We start from the raw sequence: 20,605 nt of genomic DNA, 5'->3' as shown, positions 1-20,605 counted from the left end.
TTTGAATTGCAAAGACACCCGTGTGTATACAGTAAGGATTTTCTATGTGTGTGTCCTGGGTTATAATACAAAGCACATTTATTCTTATGGGTCCAGTCAGAAAAGTTTGAAAGGACCTCTGAGGGTCCTGCACCCACCAGCCAGGGCCTCCAATGTTCAGGCCGGGTGACACTAGCTACCAGCTGCCCCGGGAACTCCCGAGGGTGCAGGGCTCCCTCCAGGCCCCTGCCCGTTGCCAGAAGCTGCTCGGAAACTGGGACCACAGAGTGGAAACGAGGGGAGATGGCAAGTAATGCTGAAGCCTGGAGGAGATGGGACTCGGACAAGACTATCTGTCGACGTGGTGCAGACCTGGACTCCTGCTCCCAGCCCCTCCTTAGCTTTCCTACCCCCCAGCTCAGGAGGGGTGCAGGCGCCTCTGCCAAAGCCGCCTTCTCCCCTTGAGGACTCTGGCCCCGTGATGTCACAGGCTGGTTGCCATGGAGACGTCAGGTAATGAACCAGCCCCGAGGGAAATCACAGGCTGCTCTTCGCCCAGCTGGGACCAGAGGCCACGTCACCACAGGCAACTGGAAAAACACAGCATTTCATGCAGGCGGGGGCTGGGGGACAGCCTGCAGAAACCCCCAGCCTGCGCTCCTGGGGGCGTCTTCCTCTCCCACGGGAGCCGTGGGGCACCTGCTCTTTCCCAGTGCACAGCCCACTCCCCTGAACCCAGAGTCTGAGGTCCCTTCTCTGACTGCCCTTCCACCACGGGCCGGGCGCAGAACAGGCCCGGTCACTGTGACAGCAGGGCCTTCTGGCCCTGCAGGGCGGCGCCATCCTCTCCTTCCATCCCCCCCATCCCCTGCCTCCACCAGAGCTGCTCAGCACGCCAAGGTGCCCCCTGCCTTCCCATGCCGGCTCCTCAGTCCGCCCGCGTCCAGCCACGCAGGCAGCTGCCCCCGATGCTTCACCCTTTGCGGCAAAGCTCCCACACTGGTCCTCTCCGCTCGTGCCTGGGGTGAGGCCGCCACGTAACCCTCCGCACTCCTCTCTCTGCCTTCCAGCCCCTGAGCTGGGCCTTGGTGCCCCTGCCCATCAGTCAGTGCCTGCCGTCTGCCCAGGGCCCATGCCCTGGGGGGCACAGTGGTCCCAGGCTTCACCCTGCTCCAGCCCAGCAGCCCAGAGAGGATGAGGCTCCTCTCGAAAACACGCAGGATCTGAGACACAACCAAGGCCCGAAGGCCCTTGTAATGCTTTCCCTGGGCCGTCTCGGGCCTCCCCCATGCGTCTCGGGGCCCCAGGGCTGAGTGCAAGGGGCGGGCCAGGCTCCAGCCCCACCCTGGAGATAGCATGGCAGGCACAGCCTTCCCCCCAGGGGCCTGCCCCGAGCACGAATCCTGGCCCCTCACTCCCCGGGCTGGTGTGCCTGCGCAACAAGAGCCCAACTTCTCTGAACACCCTGATCTAGCCTCACCTCCTCCAAGCAGCCTGCCTAGATCAGCCTCAGCTGCATTAGGCCGTTACCTAACCAGCAGCCCTACTCGGCATAGTCTGGTGTACAGTGATTTCCTTACACTGTTGACTGAACACTTCCTCTGCTAGGCCTTGCCATCTGTTATCTCCCATTTTATCTTAACAACAACCCTTCAGGGAATTCCCTGATGGTCCAGAGGTTAGGACTCAGTGCTTCCACTGCTGGGGGCCCAGGTTCAATCCCTGGTCAGAGAACTAAGACCCTGCAAGCCAGGTGCCAAACGAGAGAGTCAGAGTGGCAAACAACAGCTCTACAAATTACGCCCGTTTTCAAGCTGTTTCAAGCTGGTTTAGAAAAGGCAGAGGAACCAGAGATCAAATTGCCAACATCCGCTGGATCATCGAAAAAGCAAGAGAGTTCCAGAAAAACATCTATTTCTGCTTTATTGACTATGCCAAAGCCTTTGACTGTGTGGATCACAATAAACTGTGGAAAATTCTGAAAGAGATGGGAATACCAGACCACCTGGCCTGCCTCTTGAGAAACCTGTATGCAGGTCAGGAAGCAACAGTTAGAACTGGACATGGAACAACAGACTGGTTCCAAATAGGAAAAGGAGTACATCAAGGCTGTATATTGTCACCCTGCTTATTTAACTTATAGGCAGAGTACATCATGAGAAACGCTGGGCTGGAAGAAGCACAAGCTGGAATCAAGATTGCCAGGAGAAATATCAATAACCTCAGATATGCAGATGACACCACTCTTATGGCAGAAAGGGAAGAGGAACTAAACAGCCTCTTGATGAAAGTGAAAAAGGAGAGTGAAAAAGTTGGCTTTAAGCTCAACATTCAGAAAACTAAGATCATGGCATTTGGTACCATCACTTTATGGGAAATAGATGTGGAAACAGTGTCAGACTTTATTTTGGGGGGCTCCAAAATCACTGCAGATGGTGATTGCAGCCATGAAATTAAAAGACGCTTACCCCTTGGAAGGAAAGTTATGACCTAGATAGCATATTCAAAAGCAGAGACATTACTTTGCCAACAAAGGTCCATCTAGTCAAGGCTATGGTTTTTCCAGTGGTCATATATGGATGTGAGAGTTGGACTGTGAAGAAAGCTGAGCGCCGAAGAATTGATGCTTTTGAACTGTGGTGTTGGAGAAGACTCTTGAGAGTCCCTTGGACTACAAGGACATCCAACCAGTCCATTCTAAAGGAGATCAGCCCTGGGTGTTCTTTGGAAGGAATGATGCTAAAGCTGAAACTCCAGTACTTTGGCCACCTCATGCGAAGAGTTGACTCATTGGAAAAGACTCTGATGCTGGGAGGGATTGGGGGCAGGAGGAGAAGGGGACGACAGAGGATGAGATGGCTGGGTGGCATCACTGACTCGATGGACATGAGTCTGAGTGAACTCCGGGAGTTGGTGATGGACAGGGAGGCCTGGCGTGCTGCGATTCAGGGGGTCGCAAAGAGTCAGACATGACTGAGCGACTGAACTGAACGCCCATTTACTTCCCTGGTGGCTCAGACAGTAAACTGTCTGCCTACAATGCAGCAGACCCGGGTTCGATTCCTGGGTCGGGAATATCTCTTGGAGAAGGAAATGGCACCCCACTCCAGCATTCTTGCCTGGAGAATCTCCACGGACAGAGGAGCCTGGCAGGCTACAGTCCATGGGGTCGCAAAGAGTCAAACACAACTGCACAGCTTCACTCACTCACACCCATTTTACATATGGGGAAACTGAGGCTCAGAGAGGTTCAGGGCACCTACTCGTAAGTGGCAGAAAGAGGCTGAAGCCTGGGCCAGTCAAACCCCAGAGCGTGTGCCCTGCCCGCTGGCCAGCGCTGAGCTCCTGAGCGGCTCCTCAGGCTGTTTGTCCCAGTGTGTGTGTCCTGCCTCCCCCGGAGACAAAGCTGCAAGGACAAGGTTGCGTCTCCGCCTCAGACTGTGAGCCTCTAAGGGCAGGGCCCCATCCACCCCTTCCTCAGTCCCCCCATGGTGCCCAGAGGGATTCTGCTCATGGGCCTGGGGTGCTGGGGATGGGGGGGCAGAGTCAGGGGTCAGAGCACTGGAGGTGGGGATGGGGGGTCACAGTCAGGGGTCAGAGCACTGGGGGTGGGGGGATGGGGGTCACAGTCAGGGGTCAGAGCACTGGGGGTGGGGGATGGGGGGGTCACAGTCAGGGGTCAGAGCACTGCGGGTGGGGATGGGGGTCACAGTCAGGGGTCAGAGCGCTGGGGGTGCTGGGGGTGCTCGGGTCAGCCCCTTAGAGCTTGCAGCCCCTCCCAGGCATCATCAGATGCTTGACCTTCCAGAAGGAACTCCCCGGTCTCACAACTCACAGCTCCCAGGGCACTGGACCCAGGGTGGGGCCAGGAGGGTGACGGGTGGTCTGGAGCAGTCGGCAGGGGCAGGCAGAGAGTTTCAGCCCCAGGGGCAGGAGATGGGCCCGGAGAGACCTGGAGCTGGAGCGAGGCGGGCAGACACAGATCGCTCCGTACAGACTGTCACCGTGGGTGGCGGCAAAGCCAAACCGAATGCCAACATGGGCGTTTTTCCAGAGTTGACTGTCTCAAGCACAGGCCACCTGCTCGGCACCGCTCTCCAAGTGGGGACCCGAGAAAGCAAAAGGCAGGGGTTCTTTGCTCAGGCTCCAAGATCAGGCAGTCCTGGATTCAAATCCTGCCTCTCTGGGTCCTGCCTGTGTGACCTCAGCCAAGACCTTTCCCATCTCTGAGCCCTACACCCCCCTTTCGGGGTTGAATGGGGTCTAACAAGGTCAGGAGAGTGATGCCTCAGCCAGCTCAGGATAAGCACTCAAGACAACACAAAACAGCTCTGAGGAAAGGCGTTTGGTGCCTCCATCTGGGCCCAATCACTTTCCCCACGTCCTCAGCCCCTCACGCGTGTCTTTTCCTACAAGGCGGGATGGTGCTCAAAGCCCCTGTAGCTTCCCCTGTCCCAGCCAAGAGGGTCTGGATTAGCTGTCTGCACAGAAGGGTAATAATAAAAATTAAAAACTAAAGTGACAGCCAGCACTTAGAGGGCTTGCTACATGCCAGGTAGTGGTCTGAGTGCTTTACATGAATTAAGTCATTTAATCCCCTCCTAGTGTCCCTGGTGGTTCAGCTGGTAAAGAATCTCCTGTAATGCAGGAGACCTGGGTTCAATCCCTAGGTTGGGAAGATCACTGGAGAAGGGAATGGCAACCCACTCCAGTATTCTTGCCTGAAGAACTCCATAGACTGAAGAGCCTGGCGGGCTACAGTCCATGAGGTTGCAAAGAGTCGGACACAACTGAGCGACTCTCACTTTCACTTTCAGTCCCCCTAAGACATCCATAGCAGTATTATTCCCATTTTAGAGATGAGAACACTGAGATACATACACAGGTTAAGTAACTTGCTGAGGTGGCAGAGCAGGCTGGCCGGCTCCAAAGTTCACACTCGGGCCTGCTTGAGGGGGCTAACTGCTGCCCGGGGCTGGGCGGGGTGGCTCTCTCAGCTGTGGCCCGAAGCCTGGACTTTGGCTGGGCAGCGGCAGTCGCCTGCGGGCTCTGGGTGTCTATGGGCAGCAGCAGGATGCAGTCTCTGGCCTGGCTTTGGGCTGCGAGTTTGGTACGTGGAGTACGGGGGGCTGTTGTTAGCAATGGGGGCGGGTGTGGAGACTCCCAGGGCTTCCCAGGTGGTGCCAGTGGTAAAGAACCCGCCTGCCAATGCAGGAGACATTAAGAGACGCGGGTTCAATTCCTGGGTCGGGAAGATCCCCTGGAGGAGGGCATGGCTACCCACTCCAGTGTTCCTGCCTGGAGAATCCCGTGGACAGAGGAGCCTGGAGGGCTACAGCCAGTAGGGTTGCACAGAGTCAGACACGACTGAGTGACTTAGCACGTGGAGACTCAGAGGCTCTTGGAAGCCAGAGGCCGGGGGCTGGAGAGGAGCGGGCCAGGCCAGCCCTGGGTCCAACGGCTGGCTGTGTATTACAGAGAACAAGGGCGCAGGTTCCGAAGCCAGCATGACCGCGTTCAAGCCTCGCTTCTGCTCTTTCTTAACCATGCAGCCCAGGCTCTGTTTCCCTGTCTGTAAAATGGGGGCTGTGCTAGTACAGACCCCGCACTGGCGAGCTGAGCCTGGAACATTCCCTGGTGAGCCAAGCGTACTCTGGGAGGAGCAGTGACAGCTAGAGGGGCAGGTGGCCTCCACTCAGGGGTTCAGACCCCCAGAACCAGAGTAATGGCTCACACTTTCTGTACCTGCATCCAACTTGCCTGAGGGCATGTTGGCACTGGGAGTGGGCAGACCCCCTCAGGAGGGCACAAGGTCAGGATACACAACGAGGAGCCCAAGCCACTGCAGGAAGGGTGGAGACCTCAGGGTGACCTCACACAGAGGGCACTGCAGAGGGTCCCAGCACCAGCTACAGGGGCATCAGAGGACTCGAGCCCCCACCCCAGTCCTGACAGCACCGCCCTGGTCTGCGGCTAACGGGCAAGTCCCCTGGGGCCGGGCCTCCGGCACCTGGCTCAGGACAGCCGAGTGTGCGGGAGGGCCACAGAAAAGGGAACCCCAGGACCCCAACACCAGGAGCCTGCCCAGCCTTCCGGGCTTCTGCAGACACACCAAGAGCCTGCCGGTTCTAAAGAAACTTAAGTACTCTCCACTCTAAACAGTACCTTCCCCTCTGGCCAGGCTGGAGGCCTCAGAGCAGACGCTGTGCTGGGCTCACCGCCTCTCGGCACCCAGCGTGTACACAGTGGCTGGCACACAGTAGGTGTCAGGCTGACGTCAGTTTAATGAATGAACGAAAGAACCTCACCCAGCCCTGCCCCCACGCACAATCCCACCCTCCTGAGACATCCTGAGCGGCTTACCAGAAGCCCAGGGGCCTGGTGAGCAGAGCGCCCAGGCAGCACCCTTTCCCCACTGTCTCCCATGGCGGGTCCCCTGGAGCCAGCCCAGCCCCTTCCCAATGCCTGGTTACCCCTCCACACCTGAGGAGGGCTGGGGTGCATGATGAGGCGGCGGCCCCCCAAGGCCGTGCCTGGGGTCAGTGGGTTTGGCTTCATACCGCAGAGTGGGAGCCAGGGTCTGTCCCCCCTCACCTCAGCCCAGCTGCTCCCGCTGCAGGGTTGAAGGGACCAGGCGCAGCCTCCCACACCTGCCCACCCCTTCCCTGCCCACCCCACCGCCCCCCAGGGCAGCTCCGGGGGCTCCCTGCTCCACCCCGAGGACAGCCAGGGGTCAGGCACCGGCGGGCAGCAGAGATCCGGGTGGAGACACAGGCCGCAGCTTCCTGGGGGTCCGGCCGCCTGTCCCCGCCTGTCCCTGCCTGTCCCCACCTGTCCCCGGACCAGGCTGGGGGGGGGGGGTGAGGCGCCGGCAGGAGGGGAGGGGGCCTTCTTTAGACCCTGTTCATCCCACTAACCCCTGCCGTGGGTGTTCAAGCAGTCTGAAGACAGGGAGTGGGGTTCGCGGACAGCGGTGGGCCCTGCGTCTTGGGGGGTGTGGGAACGGGGGTCGGCTTGCGCCGCGAGTGCCCCGAGTCCCTCCGGAGAGGCCGGGGGGGGCGCTCAGACGCTCCGTGTCCCCCGCCCCAGGTAGGGGTGTGCGCCGCCGGGAAGGGAGAGACCCGGCTCCCGCCGCCTGCTGGGGTGTGGATGAAGGCGGGGCACCGCGTCCCCGGGGCGCCGGTGGGGTGCGGCCGCCGGGAAGGGCAGGTGGTTCCCCCAAACCCGCCCAGGCCCCTCGGAGCGGCTGAGGGACTGCGCGCGACCCCGGCGCGGGGCCCCTTCCCCCAGCACGGCCCGGGCCCCCTCACCTCGCGACACGCAGGAGCCCATCACGGGGCCGCGGGGCCGGGCCGCCGGGCGCTCATGTCTCCGCGGGCGCGGGGCCCACGCGCGGCGCCGGCGCGGACGAGCGGGGAGGGGTCGGGCCCGCGGCTCCCGCCGCCGCCCGGGCGTCCGGATCGCGCCGCCCGCTAGCCTGGCACCGCCCCGCCGCGGTCAGCGCGGGCGGGGCCCGAGCCCCGGCGGCCGCGCACCTGTGGCCGCGCGGCGGGGGCGGTGCTGAGCGCGGAGGCGGAGCTGCGGTGGGGACCCGGGGCCCTCCGGCCGCCGGGGTGCGGGGTGAAAGGCAGGGACGGGCGGCGGGGGCGGGGAGGCTCCAGCGTCCGGCCAGCCGGGCGGAGCGCAGGACCGGCAGTGAACCGCTTTGCAGGGAAGAAACAGAGGCGGTCACACGCCTTGCCCAGGGCTCCTGCGCGGGGAGGGACCGCGACTTTTGCCCGTCAGCCCCTCACTGGGGGTCGATGGGCCAGGCCGGGGTTGTAGACGGTGGGGATGGTGAGCCGTAGGTCAGGGTCAGGGCCTGCGTTCCCCTCCGCGTGAGGGCGGGTGACCGGGGCCCCTCTAGTCACTCACACTCACCCTCTCACATGCCCACCCGTGAGTACACGTGCGTACAGTTGCACGTGTGAACATATGCTTCACCCACACGCTCACCGCCGCGCACGCCCACATTCACACACTCTAGCCACTCGCAGTCGTGCTCAGACACCCCAGCTCCCCAGCCCGCGGTCCCACACAGCCCTCAGGCACCGAGCGCTCACTGTCGCCTCCTTCCATCTCGATCCATCCTGACACCTCCGTGTGCGCCAGGCAGGGCGGGTAGCACGGTGCCCCTTTTACGAGTGAGCAGGCCAGGTTCCCTGGTGCCCGCCCAGCAGGGCTCTGAGGGATGAAGGCAGCTGGGGTGGCCGTGTGGTGGGGCTCGGGGCCTGCTGCCAGGCAGGATCCGGGCCTGGGGTGGGCACTGCCGCCTCCTCTTTCCTCAGGCCTGGAGCCTTCTCCGGAGAAAAGTCCTGATGGGGAGCGACCCGGGCCAGGGGTGTCCACAGCTGGTGAGAACGTGGGCTCAGCTCACACCCACTGCGTTGCTTCCCTTCTCTGAGCCTCAGGGTTTTTGCTTGTTAACTGGGGTAGAAGTCTTACCTCACGGGATTGCTGTAAGGCCCCGTGAGGTAATGTGTGCAAGATGACTACGCCGTGGTAGGTACTTAGAGCAAAAATAGAGTGATGGTGAACACAGGTGCGCGGCATTTCCTCACGCAGCGGGAATGCTGAGGAAGCTCTGTTCAGCAGACGCATGCAAAGCGCCTACAAGGTGCCAGCGTGACCACAACAGACGCGCTGGTCCTGGAGCCCAGCACGGCCCTCGGACTGGGCTGCTCCAGGCCGCCATGCCCTGCCTGCCTCACACCCCCAGCCTGCCGCCAAGCCTGCTCTGGAGGGGAGCTCTGACCCGCCGTGCGCCATGTGCCCTCGCCCTTGCGCCGGCAGCCAGGCCCCGTCCGTGCTCTGCGGCCCAGGCTGGGGGGGGGGGGGGGGGGGCTTTCTCTTCCTCCCGGCATGGGGTGCCTGGCTCCGGCTGGAGGGAGGGCTGTGACTCACCCTGACGCAGGACGCTGGGTCATAGCCTCGGAGGCTCCCTGCTGGTGGCCCACCGCTCCGGGGGCAGCGGGGGTGCCGGACTCACGGGGGAGGGTGCCTGGGGAGCCACGGCACCCCTTCAGGCTGAGACAGAGGCCCGCGGGCAGGCTGGGCAGTGTGCCACCCCAGGCCGCTTGCCCCCCGGCCAGAGACACGTCCAGGGTGGGGCTCTGGCCAGCCCAGCCTCAGCATTCACGCTGGTCAGCTCTCCACTGACTGCTGCTCTCTTTGTCCAGATGGACGCTCAGAGAGGGGCAGGGGCCTGCCCAAGGTCACACAGCCAGCTGGTGGCCGAGTGAGGACTGGAACGCAGGCCTGCTGCCCGTCAGCCCAGCCCTGGCCCTCGGCTGAAACTGGGCCTCAGGGGGTGGGCCACCCCCAGCACACCCACATTCACCTTCCCAGTCCTTGGAATTCTGCCGAAGTGGACGATTCCCCAACAGCGCCAAGATGTGTGGCTGTCCTTCCCCGGGGGCAGGCTGTCCTTTTCCGGCTCAGCCCAGAGCCCATCTGCCTGGTGACTTTCCACCCCCCACCCCCAGCCATGCATGGGGGAGGGGGGCTCCTGGTGGGAGAGGGGCCAGAGGAGCGTGCCAGCTGTGCTCTCCCGACATGGTTTGGGGGGTCCAGCCAGCACCCCCTCTGCGTGGCCTGCCCCGCTGCTCCTGGTGGACAGTGAACGTCCACCATGCTGAGTGCCTAGCCCTGGGCGGGCGTTGGAGCATGGAGAGGAGACACTGCGGCATTTGTTGGGAGAGAGGTCAACCAACGGGAGGTTAGGGATGAGTCGGACTCGGTCCCCGCCCAGTCCCGGGAGGGGGAACGGCGGGGTGCAGGGGAGCCACGTGCATAAGTAACTCTGGTCAGGGTGGCCAGAGGGGCACCCCACGCCAGCGAGGGGTGGTCGGGGGAGAGCTGCTTCTGCCAAGGGTCAGGAGGACGGTGTCAAGGCAAGGGTGAGCCCGCAGTGGAAGTTTAAAGGTTAAGAGGGATGTTGGCATGCAGAGATGAAGGAGGGCTCCGTGTCCACAAAGACTCGGAGGCAGGGTGCTGACGGGCCCACAGGGACTGGCATCTATGACACCCAGGGTCCAGTGGGGGAGGATGAGACTTCAGACTGGAGGTGCCCACCTCCCAGCCTCAGACATCTCCTCAACACCGGTTTTCTCAGGAAAGACAGAGCTGGATAAGTGGAAAGAGGACAGAACCTGAGACTTCTCCGAGGCCACACATCCAGAAAGTGGTTGCAGCCAGGGCTGTCTGATTTCACTCTCCTTCATCCTGCAGATACTCCCAGAGACCTACTATGTGCCCAGAGCTGTGGGGTGGTGATGGAGACACATTCCCTGGGGAGGGAGAACAGATTGGTGGGGGAGGTTGGCATTAACCTGATAACGGCCCAGGCAAATTGAGACCCACCGCCCTGGAAGGTTCTAGACAAGAGCTCTTGAGAGGGTGGAAGAGGAGGACTTGGTCTGGTCTCTCAGGTGGATGGAGCGTCCAGCGGAGGTGACGGTGATAAGTCCACAGATGGAAGGTGTGTGGGACCCGGCCCGGCAGAGAGACGGCGTGGGTGATGGTGTGGAGAAGGGAGGAAGGGTCCGATTCTCAGCAGGACGAGTCTGTGTTTCTTCTTCTGCGAGCTGGCCTTCCAGCTCTTCTTCTGCCACACTCGGCTGGAACGGGTGTGCACCACTGGCCTCCCTGACCTAGCTATTTCTGCGTGTGGCTCCCCTTGCCCTGCACCGTTCCCTCCCCGCCAGGCCTGTGTGGCTGGCGCGCACAGGGTGAGCTGGTGGGGTGGCAGAGCTGGCCAGGCCGTGGGCGCAGATCCCCAGGTGCTGGGATCTCGTCTTCATCCAGAGGGCCTTGGGAAGCCCCATCCTCCTTCTCCATCTGCAAGCCAGCCTCCCTTCCAGTCACCCCTGGGGCGCGGGCTGGGGGCTGTCGAGGCCCGGATGAGGGCCCCAGTACAGCTCCTTGTCTCTCTGGAGGCCCAGCCTGACCCAGGCGTCCTGAGGACCAGGGCCGGGGGCCTTTCTGAGACGCCTGGGCAAGAAGCCCACTGCTGACCTCAGACGGTGCCTGCTCTGCAATCCAGCGTCGGCCGGCGGCTTCCAGCCAGAGCGGGGAGCCTAGTGAGAGCTCCGCCTCCTCCCTCATGACTGGGTGGGACCGGAAAACGGAAAAAGGTAAGTTCTGCACCGGGCTCCCAGGTGACAGAGGAGCTGCTGTGATGGGCACCGGTGATACTCGGGTGAGGCCGGCCCTGGCCCAGTGAGTGAGCGCGGCTCACTGAGCTCATCTCTAAAGTGCCCGGCCCAGGCCTGGCCTACAGTAGCTGCTCCATGACAGGACCCGTTTCTCAGGGCTCCGAGGCTGGTACCCTGACTCTGCCGGCGGGAGGAGGCCCCCTGCAGGGACGAAGGCGGGTTAAGGCCCCCCTGAGATGCGCCTCCGGGGCCGTGTGTGTCATGCGCTATCTGACCACCAGGGGGCAGCCTGAGACAGCCTCATTCTTCACGGCTGTCATTAACCTTCAAAGGCCAATTTACCTGGAAAGTACGGGAGCTTAGCGACTCGGACTCACCCACTGTGTGAGGTTGTGCGTGGTGTGTTCTGCACGAGGGGGCCCAGCCAAGCAGAAGGACATGGAAACCCTGCCTGTGCTCTGGTCAGCAAGCCCTGGGCTCTGGCACGGGCTGGGTGTGCCCTAGTAAGGGCTGCCTCTTTTTTTTTTTTTGGCTCTGCTGGGTCTTAATTGCAGCATGTGAAGTCTTGGTTGTGGCATGTGGAATCTAGTTCCCTGACCAGGGATCGAACCCAGGCCCCCTGCATTGGGAGCACAGAGTCTCAGCCACTGGACCACCAGGGAAGTCCCAGGGTGCCTTTTTATTAGCACAAAGTTGTTATCTCCCTTCCATGCCTCAGAATACAAGGCTGCATTGACCAGATTTGCACACAGTCTTCATTTAGGCCAGCAACACTCCTGAGCTCACGTTACCTGGTCCTGATTCCCACTGTACAGATGTGGACACCGAGGCCTGGGAAGCCAACCAAGGCCAGTTAGGAGTACAGCTGGGCCTGGAACCCTGCAGCTGGAGGGACTGCCTGCTCCACCTGGAGGCTTCAGTTGCCAGGGGCTTCCTCTGGAGGTCAGGCCCTGCCTAGGGGTCCCGGAGACCAGGGCTCGGGGCCTTTCAGGGAAGTGAGAGGAAAGGCCGCAGGCTGACCTCAGAGTTTTGCACTCTCAGCTCCAGGCTCGAGATTGGGGGGGCTTCCAGCTGGACTGAGATGACAGGTCGGAGTCCCTCCAGGCGACCAGGGGGACTAGACGGGGGAGGGACAGGGAATATGGCCCCAGTCTGATGGAGGAGGATCAGTTACAGCACGAGGCACTGAGGAGGCACCAGCGGGGTGAGGTGTCTCCTGCGTCAGGACAGCTGTCCCCCAGCTGTTTCGGGGGCCGTTCTCATGGGCATCAGAGGCACACCCCCAGTGTGGGAGAGCCTCCTGATTTCAGGGGGCCGTTGGTGTGGGCTTGGGGGGCAGGTGGGTATGTTTGGGTTAATAACAACAACAATGATAATCATGGCAGCTGAGGCCTTCCTGTATGCCAGCTGCTGTACTGAGACCCTCCCAGTCCTGTCCTGTTTAACTAATCCTTCCAGGAACCTTGCAAGATAGGCCCGAGCTGTGGCCGTGCTGGGGCAGCCGGGAGACTCCAGGCGTGCCCGTCCCGAAGTCTGCCCCTATTCCCGCCTCTGGATGTTTGCACAGACTGTGCATTCCCCTCGATTAGTTCATGTCCCCTGTATCCATCCCTCGAGTCTCAGCCGCAGAGGCCTTCCCTGTGTCCCTCCTCATTCATGTCTTCATCAAATATTGATCAAATCAGCATCAGCAGTGTGCTGTCTGCACAGATAATGGTACACAGCTGAGAGTAATCAGAAGGCCCCAGCTGTCATGGAGTTTAGAGTGGGTGTCAGCAAACTATGACCCATGGGCCAAATCTGGCCCTTGGCCATCGTTTTAAAATAAAGTTTTGTGGAAACACATCTGTACTCATTTGTTTATGTATGGCCGCCCTGCCTGACAGCAGCACAATTGTGTTCTTGCAGCAGAAATGCCATGGCTCTCAAAGCTAAACATATTTGCTACCTGGCCCTTTGCAGAAAAAGTTTGCTGACACTTGGATTAGAGTCTGGCAGAGAAGGCAGACAAGAACAAGTCACTGGAATAAATAAATTGACAAATGGTGAGATGTGCGAGGAGGGGCACCGCAAGGGTCAGGAGTTGAGACACAGGGTGAGACGGTCACCACTTCCTCCCTCCCGCCCTTGATTCTCTGAGCAGTCGGTGGGGGCAGGACATGGGCAGAACATCAACGCACTGGCCTGTCTGAAGGGCGGGCCTGGGACTGGAGTCTCCTCCTGTGCTGTGTCTACGGCAGGCGTGGGGTCCTACTGAAATGTGTGCTGAGGGGTCACCGCCTTCTCTCTCACCTCACCAGACCTCAGCCGGTCATGACTGTCCGCCATCTCCCTGTCCCCTGGGAGGCAGGCAGAGCGGGAAGCAGGGTTGGTTTTACACCCAAGACAACAGAGGCTCGTTACGTTTAATGACTTGGCCGAGTCTAGCTGAGCTGCAGGCAGAGATATTGATGTCGTGGGAAAGCCCTGGACAGTATTTAGGACCCCAGGGCTCTAGCCCAGGTATCACTTGGGCAAGCCTGTTCCCCTCTGGGCCTCAGTTTGTTCATCTGTAGCTGAGAAGGTTGGAGAAAAGAGCTCTTCTCTGGATCTGCAGCGGCACGCTGGGGCTCGCCCCGTCTGTCTCCAGGCCTCGGTCTGTCTCTGTAAAGTGGGGAGAGAAATGCTGAGCCCTCCCACACTCCTGAGGCTGGGCCCTGGCCAGGGAGATCACAGATGGGAAAGTGCTTTGAGCTTGCTGGAAGAAAGGGTCTCTATAAACCCAGAGGGTTCCTAGGGCGGTGGGGCCTGGCCTGAGCCGGGGGTCCCGGGGCAGCGTTCGCTGTTACCAGCAGGGGGCGCTGTGGGGAAGCGGAGGCCGAACTCGCCCTGTCCCTCTGAGCGCGGACCTGCACCGCGCAGCGCGGACTCATCAAAGGGGCCTGAGAGACCCCCGACCTCGCGATGGGGCGGCGGTGGGCACTTGAAGCGAGCGATGGGCAGCATGGCAGGGCCGGGCAGGGGTAGTGACCCCCCGGGCCGGGGGCCCAGGAGAAAGCAGGAGGTCGGCGGTCTGGGCTGGACTGCCAGGCGGAGACTGTGGAGAAGAGTCTGGGCTGTCTGGACTTGAATCCTGGCTGTGCCCCCCGCAGGCAGGTTGCCTCTCCGGGCCTCGTGCTCCTCGCCTGTAAAATGGGAGTAATAATTGCACCCGCTTCACACAGCTGCTGTGAGAACCGAACGAGCTAGCCGTGGATGACACCTGAGAGCAGGTCGTGACTTGGGCCAGCCTCTTAAACGTTGCCGTTGTGACCCAGTCTGGACAGTTTGCACCTTGACCGGTGAAGCCACGAGGAGTTTGCGTCCACTTAGGAGCAGAGCGCTGAGGACAGGCTGAGGACCGGCCTCCTGAAGAGGAAAGAGGCTGCCTGAGGGGGGCAGGAGCACAGAGTGGGGAGGAGGGACGTGGTGAGGCAGGAGGGTCGAGGAAAGAGCAGCTGGGGGCCCAGTGCGGCAGCCCCAGACTCGGCTCCCTGCTGAGTCACCCCTCCCAGCTCCCTCCCCAGCTGTGTGCTCCTGGGCATGTCCTTGGGCCTCTCTGAGCCTCAGTCTCCTCCTCTGTAAAATGGGGTAATAGCTTCTGCATCACAGAGCTGCAGGATTCCTTAAGAGCGCCTGGCTCTGGGACGCCCGCCTCTTCCACTGTGACCCCTCCAGTCCCATAATGGGGTGGGTCTGGCTCTGGCCCCACAACCTCCCAGGTTCTTTGTCTAGAAAACCAGCTAAAGAGGAAAACCCCCAACACAAACACAGCCCAGCTGGTCTCTGCAGCCCTGCCCAGCCCTGCCCTGCCCACTCCTGCCTTTGCGGCCCAAGAAGCAGGTGGGGTGAGTCGGGGGAGAAACAGACACTCTGCGAGTGTTTCTTTCCAGTGCAGGGAGTGGCAGTAACCAGGTCAGGGTAGAGCTGACATAGGGGCCCCCAGGACTCAGCTGACAGGTGAGATGCTCCTGTTCCAGCTGGCAGGACAGTGGGCAGCAGAACCCACTGGGAAGCAGGTTCAACATGCAGGTCCCAGGACCCTGCTCCTGTCCTCCCACAGGCCCTACCACCCGGGTCCCAATTCCCTAGATTCGCAATGACCTCAGCCCTGGGCCATCCGACGGAGTAGGCCCAGCAAGGCCTGCTGGGAGAGGCAGAAGCTGATCTGGGGAGAGGCTTGTGGTGGCGTGAGAGCTAGTGGCTCTGGGGCAGGGTCTGTCTGAGGACCGAGGGCTCTTCCAGCAGGCTTGGATGCCCAAGGTGGTGGCAACCATGAGATACGGAAGTCAGAAGTGCAGGGAGGCAGAGGGGAAGGAACAGGCATGCAGAGGGACGGCAAGTCAATCCTGTTAACAATTTATTAAAGTCCTCAGGATCCTGCACCTCCCTGGGTGGAGGTTCCCATACATGTTGTCCTTCTGGTCCTAAAAGCTTAGGAGCTTCCCAGGTGGCTCAGTGGTAAAGAATCCGCCTGCCGATGCGGGAGACACAGGTTCGATTCCTGGATTGGGAAGATCCCCTGGAGGAGGGCATGGCAACCCACTCCAGTATTCTTGCCTGGAGAATCCCATGGACAGAGGAGCCTGGTGGGCTACAGTCTATGGAGTCGCAAAGAGTCAGACACGACTTACCAACTAAACAACAGCTGACCTAGGGAGTGGGGTTATTTTAAGGACTTTTGTACGGCTGAGGAAACTCAGACATGAGTGCCGGAATCCTGCATGCCATCTGCCCAGGAGAGCAGGGCGGCCACACTCCACGTCAGGAGGAGAAGACCAGAGGCAGGAGGCGAGGATGCATCACTGGGGCTTCGTCCAGGGCTGATCCTTCTGGGGACCCTGAGCTTCAGAGTTGAGTGGCTGACGGGGGGCAGGATGCAGGTCATGGCTGACCATCACCAGGGTCCATTCTAATCCTGGAGGGCTGGTGAGGAGGCAGGGGCGTTGTCAGGCTCTGGACACTGAGCCTGAGGAGGGGGAGACACGCCGTGGGGACCGTAGCTACGACCCCTACCCTCAGGGAAGCCTCAGCGTCCAGGCGGAAAGCTGTCTCCTCATCCACAGACACCTGCCCTGCTCTGAGGAAGACCCTCCCTGGGGCCCGCTCTCCCAGGAACCCCCTGTACCGACCCTGATCCTCGGCAGAGTCAGGCCAGGGGGCTCTGGGGTCCATCCTGGAGCGCTGTCACCTGGAGAGTGTGGTCACATCCCCTCTCCCGGCCACTGGGAGGCTCTGGTTCATGGTCAGGCCCTGGGGCCTAGGCTCTGGGTCAGAAAGCCCGGTCCAAACCCAGAGACTAATAAGGGATTGTCGAGGCTGAGGGTCCTGTGGAGGGGAAGCCAGGTGGGGGTCAGAAGTTAACTCTGCAAGATGCTGGGCTCCCAGGCTTGGAAACCCCCTGGCTGGGGACTTGTCACACGGTTCTTGGTCCCAAGGTGGCTGGTTCCGTCTGCCCCTGCGGCCGTTTTCAGCTTTCATTTCTCCCTTCAGCCTCAATTCACTTCCGTTTTCAGTTCCGCTTCCAACGTCGCCCTAACCCTCTGTCCCACTGCCCCCCGGGGTCCGCAGACTCGGGTCACCGCAGGCCAGGTCCCTCTGATCGGATCTGAACCAACATGCCTCTCGTGCTCAACCCATCTGGGCTGGGTGCCTTCTGTGGGGAGGATGGGGAGACATGGGCTGAGCGTGGGGCTGGCGCGGGGCGCAGACCTCTGAGCAGCAGGGGAAGCTCTGGGAGGCCGGACCACGGAAGGGTGCCGGGCGCGGAGCGGGGCTGGACCGCGGAGGGGGAGCGGGGCCGCGGAGCGGGGCTCGGTGTGGCTGTGCGCTCGCCCGGCGCCAGCTTCTGCGGTGTTCATGAGGACGCACACTCGGGACTCACGGAGAGTTTCTCTTATCCTCGTGGGAGAGTGGCCTCCCGTGACCTTGTCTCACCCCTCACTTCTCACCAGGGCACCCGAGGCTCGGAGAGGGCGTCGCCTGTCCCAGGGCGCCGCGCTAAGCACTGGCGGGCACGCCTCCCCGGGTGGGTCCCGCGCGGCAGGCCTCATTGTGTGCTCCCGGCAGGAAACCGCTGTGCTCAGCAGCCCGGCCCGAACGAGCCTGGCTACGTGACCCGCAGTCCTGAGGCTGAGCCGGGCCCAGGCCGGAAAGCAACCTGCGGGGGGCGGCTGGGCACGTGGGGTGGGCCCTGGGGCGGAGGCCTCCCTGCCGGGAGGTGGAGATACACAGAAATGAGGCCTCGCCGCCCTGCCCCTCAAGCCTGCCTGCCAGGAGGCAGCTGGTCGGCTCGTTGCTCCCTGGAAGGGGACCTGCTTGGGGAGGAGAGGGCCGGGGGTGCCCAGCAGGGCCGGTGCGCGCCTGCGCCGCAGGGAGCTTTGCACAGGCCGCCTGCCCGCTCACCAGCTCTGGTTTCCAGGGGCCTAGGGGTCTCCAGGGGGAGGACTCAGCCCTGGGCGGGGCCCTGCTGGACTGCCCAAGTGGGACCCAGAGCACGTGAGGGGTCTCCTGGCGACTTACGGGGAACTTCTGCCCCCCTCACTCTGGACGCAGGGCCAGGAGGAGGCCCCAGGCCCAGCTGGCTTGTGGCCTGGCCGGTCACCACTGGGAGGGCGCTAGGAGCCAGCACGTCACCAGGAAGCGCAGCGGAGCCGATGACGGTTCAGCAGAGGGGCAGGAGATGGTCCAGATGTGGCTTCTGAAAGGGGCAGACTGGAGGCCGCAGGTTGGGCGGCAGCGGGGGTCTGGAAAAGGGGCCGTGGGGCTTAGCAGAGGCTGAGTGAGTGGGGGTGGACGTGCGGGCACCAGAGTGGGCTCCCTGGGGTCCACTCCCAGCTCCTCCTCCGAGGCTGTGTGCTGATGGCGCCTTAAGTCCCTGCACCTTGCTCTTTGCCCCTAAAAGGAAAGTGAGGTCAGAACTGGGCCAAAACAGAACCCCTCCCCACCTCTCTCTGGATGCCCCAGCATCAGTGCCCCGGCCAGAGGATGCCTAGACCAGGGCGACAGGAGCCCAAGGAAGCAGGGAACGTGCACAGGATGGAGGCAGGGCTCTGGCCTGGACAGCAGAGGGGCTGGGAGGAGGCAGTGTCCCCTGGGGCAAGGACTGAGAAGCCGAGGCCATCCTTGCGAGCAGAACCCCCCTCAGCTGGGGGTGGGGGGCCTGGGTGCCAGTCCATGTCACTAGGGAGCCAGCCGTGCAGCTGGGACCCTTTGCTGCGGAAAATGAAAGTCGGGAAGGTGGCTGGAAGGAAACCCCTGTCTGGATGGTGAGACACCCCTCCGAGGGGGCCAGCTGCAGCCCGGGACCGCACTGCAGGTCTGTTCTCCTGCAGCTGCCACACGTCCAGGCCCCGACCCAAGCCCCTGCCTCCCTCCTCTGTCCTCTGAGAGCAACAGGAGTGGCCACAGGCCTCCCTTCTCCCAGCTCACCGCGTGTCTCCCTGGACTCTCTAAGCCCTAGCTTCCTTGACTGTCAAATGGGGCTATAATGACGCTTGCCTCAGAGAGCTGACAAGAGGAATAAATTAAACCATGCGTGGCAGATACAAATTGCCTGGCACAGCTGGCTGATGTGAAGGCTCATCGGTAAGATCCTGATGCTGGGAAAGATGGAGGGCAAGAAAAGGGGATGGCAGAGGATGAGATGGCTGGATGGCATCACCGACTCAATGGACATGAGTTTGGGTAAATTCCAGGAGTTGGTGATGGATAGGGCGGCCTGGCGTGCTGCAGTCCATGGGGTCACAAAGAGTCGGACATGACTGAGCGACTGAACAACAACAATCTGACCACTGGTGTGACATCATATGGCCTCACACGGGCCCTGAGAGGCAGATACACTTTGCCCATCATACTTCGAAGAGGAAAACTGAGGCTCAGAGAGGTTGAAGAGGTTTGCTGCACAGTTCTGACCAAGCAGCTCCCAAGCCTGGTTCTTTCCACGGCTATGGCTGGGACGTGGAAGGGAACAGGTGGGTGGGTGAGTTTGGAACAGGATCCATGTGCCCTCCAGCTGGTGTCAGGAGAGGGGACTGGACTCCCAGCCCCTCCTCCATCTCTGCTGGACCGCCTCCCCACTGCTGTGAACGGCTGGCCCTGAGACGGCTCAGGTCAGCAACTGCAAGCCTCTCTGCTGAGCCAGCGCCCCCCTTGACTATTCTGACTCTCTTGGGCCTCACTTGCATCTTTCCTGCATGAGCTGCGGCCTGTTTCCTCCTCACCTGCCTCTGGGCCAGCAGCTAGCAGCTGCCCTTGTAGAGATGCACCCCCCCCACCCCAAGCCCGTGGGTGCAGAAGAGAGGTCACCAGCTCCCCCCGTGGGATTGCCTTGCCGGCCCAGGGGCGCCTGAGGCACTACCTTCCTCCCCCCACAAGAGGATCTGCAGCTCCTTAGACTCAGAGGAGTTGCCGTTGGCCCATGTCAGAAAGCAGGCGGTGAGAAAAATCAGACAGTTGTAAGCAGGGGCCTAGAGTCCTCCTCTGCTGCCACCTCTCCTGGCCCAGACCCAGCAGGGTCAGAGCGCTGGGTGCCGATGGAGCTGCCGGGCCACCTCTCCTGACATACCTGGCCAGGTGAGCAGGCAGCGAAGCCAAGAGCCAGCTCACCGCCTGGGTGTAAACAGCAGCCCAGTGGGAAACTGGCAGCCGCCTCCGCTGCCCTCTCCCCAGCCCTCTCCCCGGAGCCCCGCCCTGGGAGAAGAGGGTGCCCCAACTCGTTAGAGGAGTTCTGTCCGTCCCTCACCTGTACCCGTCCTGGGTGGGGTGGGGGGTGAGCGGGGGTGCCCACAGAGACTCTCTATGCTCCAGGCCCGCACCTAGCCCGCATCGTCCCTGCACTGGTGCCAGGAAGGTGCCAGGCTCTCGGGTTCCCCGGCCCCCACCTCCTCCACCCCGGCCCACCTGCCTCTGCCACTGGCTCCCCAGGCCCACGGAGCAGGACAAGGGCCATCTGGGCGCTGGGTCACACCTGAAGGGGCCCCCTTGGCCCCCGTCCCCTCCAGCTGAGAGCTGTGTCCTTTGGAAGGAGGGGTGCAGCTCCAAGGTTTCCAGGACGAGGAGGAAAACCAGTCTCCACAGACCACTGAGACCCAAGGCCCTGCCCTTGGCACACACTATCTGGGAGACAGGCGTTGCCACCCCCACTTTAAAAATGGGGACGCTCAGGTGAGACTGGTGGCTGCCTGGGGGATTGGACTCTCTCTCACTTGTCCGTCCCTGTCTTCCCAATGCCTGCCACGCGGCAAGAGCTCAAGTGATGCTTGTGGAGTGAATGAAGGAGGTTCAGAGAAGGCGAGCAACCCGGCCACGGACACACAGCCAGAAGGTCGCTCTTCTGAGGGTCGACCCCAGCTATTTCAAATCCTCAGCCCAGGCTGTTCCTGAGACCCACCCACCACTGTGGGGGCACCACA

General features: G+C 61.7%; 1 non-coding gene across 1 annotated transcript; it reads left to right on the top strand.

Annotated features, from left to right (window-relative positions):
• Positions 1–1,640: 1,640 nt before the first annotated feature.
• On the top strand, positions 1,641–1,713 carry TRNAG-UCC (transfer RNA glycine (anticodon UCC)). Its single transcript has one exon. It is a non-coding gene; the product is annotated as a tRNA-Gly (tRNA).
• Positions 1,714–20,605: the final 18,892 nt, after the last annotated feature.

Source organism: Bubalus kerabau, chromosome 3 (assembly GCF_029407905.1).
Source record: "Bubalus kerabau isolate K-KA32 ecotype Philippines breed swamp buffalo chromosome 3, PCC_UOA_SB_1v2, whole genome shotgun sequence".
Lineage (NCBI taxonomy): Eukaryota > Metazoa > Chordata > Mammalia > Artiodactyla > Bovidae > Bubalus > Bubalus kerabau.
This window is presented reverse-complemented; position numbering and strand designations above follow the sequence as displayed.